A 3,962-nucleotide genomic window follows, 5' to 3' on the forward strand; every position below is an offset into this window, starting at 1 on the left:
TATAAATATTTTTTTCTTTAATTATATGATAAAAATAAATACTCATAAAATTGAGTACCAACCTAAAAATAAACACTTATTTAAGATAATTATCCCTAGAAAGTAAATAAAAATCAATAATGCAGTCCATTTCCTAACATATCTAATATTAAATGATGAAATAAAAACATAATAAATTAAAAACAATTAAAAGACAAAAAAAAACATATCTTATCGATGGGTAAACTTGTCAAACCTGTAAATCAGGTAAGTTAGGCTAGTAAGTCAAACTTGTGAACTAAGTTATGGACTCTATTAGGATTATAATTTTTTTTTCAAAACTATTTTTTATTTAACTATATGATAATAAAAATAGATAATTGTGAAATCAAACGTCAACCCAATACCGAGATGTTTTGTTTGGATTGCGATAACTTCATAAAAGGGGAAACAAAACCAATTATAAAATTGAATTCCCAATTATCATAGTATATAAGAATGGAAAAAAAACTAATTTAAAAATTAAAATTGTCAAACCAACGAACCAAGTCAACTAGTCAAACCTGTGAATAAGTTCATGGACTTTATAAAGTTTAATAACATTAATTTTTCTTCTGAAACTATTTTTTTAACTATATGAGAAAAAAAAGATGATAAAAAAATTAACTTCAATTAAAAAAAAAACTCCACCAAACTCGTAAATTAGAGCAACCTGGATTACTATGATAAATTTGCAAATCATGCTAATCTTTTAGAAAGGTAAAATAAAAAAACAAATTATGAAGTTAAATTCTCAATCATTCCAATATTAAAAAGATGAAATCGACAAAAACAAATATGAAAAAAAAATTATAACAAAAATTCAAAAACAAAAAGAAAGCAAAACATTGTGGATTACTATTGTTATTCACAGTTCAATGCGTGTGGATTAACGATGGTCTTTTTATTGTGAATTACTATGATAATAGTGGTTTCACAAAAAAGAAAGGAGAAGGAAAAAAAACACGTGTTCAAAAAACAAATATACGAGGAAATACTATAGTAATCTATAGTGTTTTGTGAGGAAAACACTATAGATTGTGGATTACAATGATTTCTTTACACCCTTTTAATTTTTGTTATTTTATAAAATTTAATAACATAACTATTTTCTAAAACTATTTTTTTAACTATATGAGAAAAAATAGACTATAAAAAAAGTCAAGTTCAATTAAAAAAAACACAACTCACCAAACTTGTAAACCGGAGCAACTTAGATTACCTTAACAAACTCATAAATCATGTTAACCTTATATAAAGACAAAATAAAAAGAAACAAATTACGAAACTAAATTCTCAACAATTTCAATTTTAAAAGATGAAATCGATAAAAATATATTTGAAAAGAAAATCATAAAAAAATTCAAAAATAAAAATAAAGAAACCAAAACATTATGGATTACTATTGTAATCCACAGTGTAATGAGTGTTCGATGAATAGTGGTTTCCCCCACATTCTTTAATTTTGTTATTTCATAAAGTTTAATAACATGGTTTTTCTCTAAAATTATTTTTTTAACATTATAAGAAAAAAATAGACTATAAAAAAACCAAATTCAAATAAAAAAACTCACCAAATCCATAAACTAGGGCAACTTGGATTATTTTGACAAATCCGCAAAACATGCTAGCTTCATAAAAATACAAAATAAAAGAAAAAATTACAAAATTAAATTTTTAACTATTTTAATATTAAAAAAATGAATCGACAAAAGAAATTTTAAAAAATTATAAAAAAACAAAAAGAAAAGGAAAAGGAAAAAAAACCATGTGTTAAGAAATCAATATATGAGGAAACACTATAGTAATTTATAGTGTTTTGTGAGGAAAATATAGTGTTTTCTCATATATTTTAATATTTTTTATAATAAGATTGGAAAGATTAAGAGTGATAATCTTTACGTTGCATATAAAAAAGAAGTTCTTTTTCTTAATTTTATTTTCTAAATACCTATAAAGTCTGGGTTTTTTATTTTTTTGAATTCATTTGAACTATATTCCATCCAATTACCTTATCCAGTTTGTAATTGGTAAAGGGGTTTTATACTTAGTAATTTATTATTGATTAATAAATGTTTCCTCCTATACAAAGTGTTTTGATTAATTAGTCTTTCCACCTGTACAAATTAATTAGCCTCTTCTTAGTCTTTGTGTTTTAGAAGCAAAATTAGGTATTTCCTTATTAAACAATCACTTTTTTATAATATACATAAACATATTCATCAAATTAAACATGAACCCATATCGATAATGCCATGCTTTTTATCAAGTAAAATTGTATTGAATAAGAATAAAAATACAGAGGATAAGCTCTTTTATTTTATATTATAGATTAGATAATAATATAAATTATATCCTAAGATTTTATTTAATAATTGAAATTTTTGAATTGAAATAATAATTTGATAAGGTATCAAAGTTGTTGACCAAGTAATTATAATTTTAAATCTGATTATTTTTATATTTTCTTGTAATTAAAATTAATTAATAATATAAGGTAATGTGTACTGTATAAATTCTAACAAATCTACAAATTTTAAGGCTTGTATATTGTATTAAATAGATAACAGTGACATCATGACATGAGTGTCTAAATTTTAAAGTTTATGTTTCCTGTTTAGAGAGAGATGCCATAAAATGATTGAATTAATTATACAATCCAAACAAGTTTTAACAAATTAGCTAAAAAAGCCGTATGATGGCTGTTAATAATGAAGGTTTATTACTTCGTTAGGCTTTAATAGAAGTAATCAAGAAGAGGCATTAAAAAGAAAAGCGCCGTTGCCGGGGATCGAACCCGGGTCACCCGCGTGACAGGCGGGAATACTTACCACTATACTACAACGACTTTGGTGGAGTATCGGTCAGAGAGTAATTTAATTAAATAAGTTTTTAAACATATGATTTACATAGATGTTTGATTAAAATTTTAGTTCAAAATATTTTTCCAGAAATAATAGATTATAAGTGTTTATTTAAAAGTGTGGTTGAAGTTAATGATGCATGTTAAATTACCATAAAGAACAACTAATTCATGTATTAATTTGCATTGTATTTAAACATAAATTTACATAAGATAAATTAAAAAGAAGTAAACTTATTTTTTATTGTATTTAAATATACATTGTTATAAGATAAACTAAAAATAGGATGTGATTGATTTACAAAGGTTGACATATATTTTGCAATATAAAATAGAATGTGTTACGATTCTTTAAATTTTAAAATGTTAATTTTAAATTTCAACTAAATAGTTCTAAGATTTGTTAAGTTTGTTTAGGGCTTGGACTGGAATGGGAAGGAGGATTTCTTTTGTACTGGCTGTATTTATAACTACCTATTGAAAGGAGGATTTCTTTTGAAGAAATTAAAATTTATTTTAAGTATTTTTTTAAGGGTAATTTTACCCTTTATTGGTGTTATTGTAGTTGATGATGATAAAAAAAAATGAGTTTTTTCCACACATTAACACTGTAAATAAAATTATTTTCCAATGAGAAAATAATTTTCATTATATCTCATAAACAATAATTACACATGCAGTAAATAAACAACTTATAGTAAAATTCATTAAAAATTTTTAACTAGGTAATCTACATTATTACTCCCTGAAAAAAAAAAAAAACCTAGCTAAACTAAATCAAATGATAGAACCTTCGCAACAACTATATGTTGTGAACTATAGGTTGTGCATGCTACATGCACAGCTATTATCTTTATCTTAGAGTGAAAATTATTTTTTTTAACTATTCTAATTTAAAAAATAAATTTGCCCGATGTGCTAATTAGCTATAAAAAGGTTATAAAAACCACGAACCTCTCTCTAATAAGCAAGTAATTAATACAATCTTGAGCTCATGGAATGCGACTTTAGGTTTTAATTTAAAAACTATTTCATTGATAATTTATAAATAAAAGGAGTTAAAATAATCTTAAGTTAGAAG

The 3,962-nt window shown here is 23.7% G+C and overlaps 1 non-coding gene across 1 annotated transcript; it reads right to left on the reverse strand.

Moving 5' to 3' along the window:
- Positions 1-2,794: 2,794 nt before the first annotated feature.
- TRNAD-GUC (transfer RNA aspartic acid (anticodon GUC)) lies at positions 2,795-2,866 on the reverse strand. The gene has a single exon. It is a non-coding gene; the product is annotated as a tRNA-Asp (tRNA).
- Positions 2,867-3,962: the final 1,096 nt, after the last annotated feature.

This window comes from Populus nigra, chromosome 7 (assembly GCF_951802175.1).
Source record: "Populus nigra chromosome 7, ddPopNigr1.1, whole genome shotgun sequence".
Taxonomy (NCBI): Eukaryota; Viridiplantae; Streptophyta; class Magnoliopsida; order Malpighiales; family Salicaceae; genus Populus; species Populus nigra.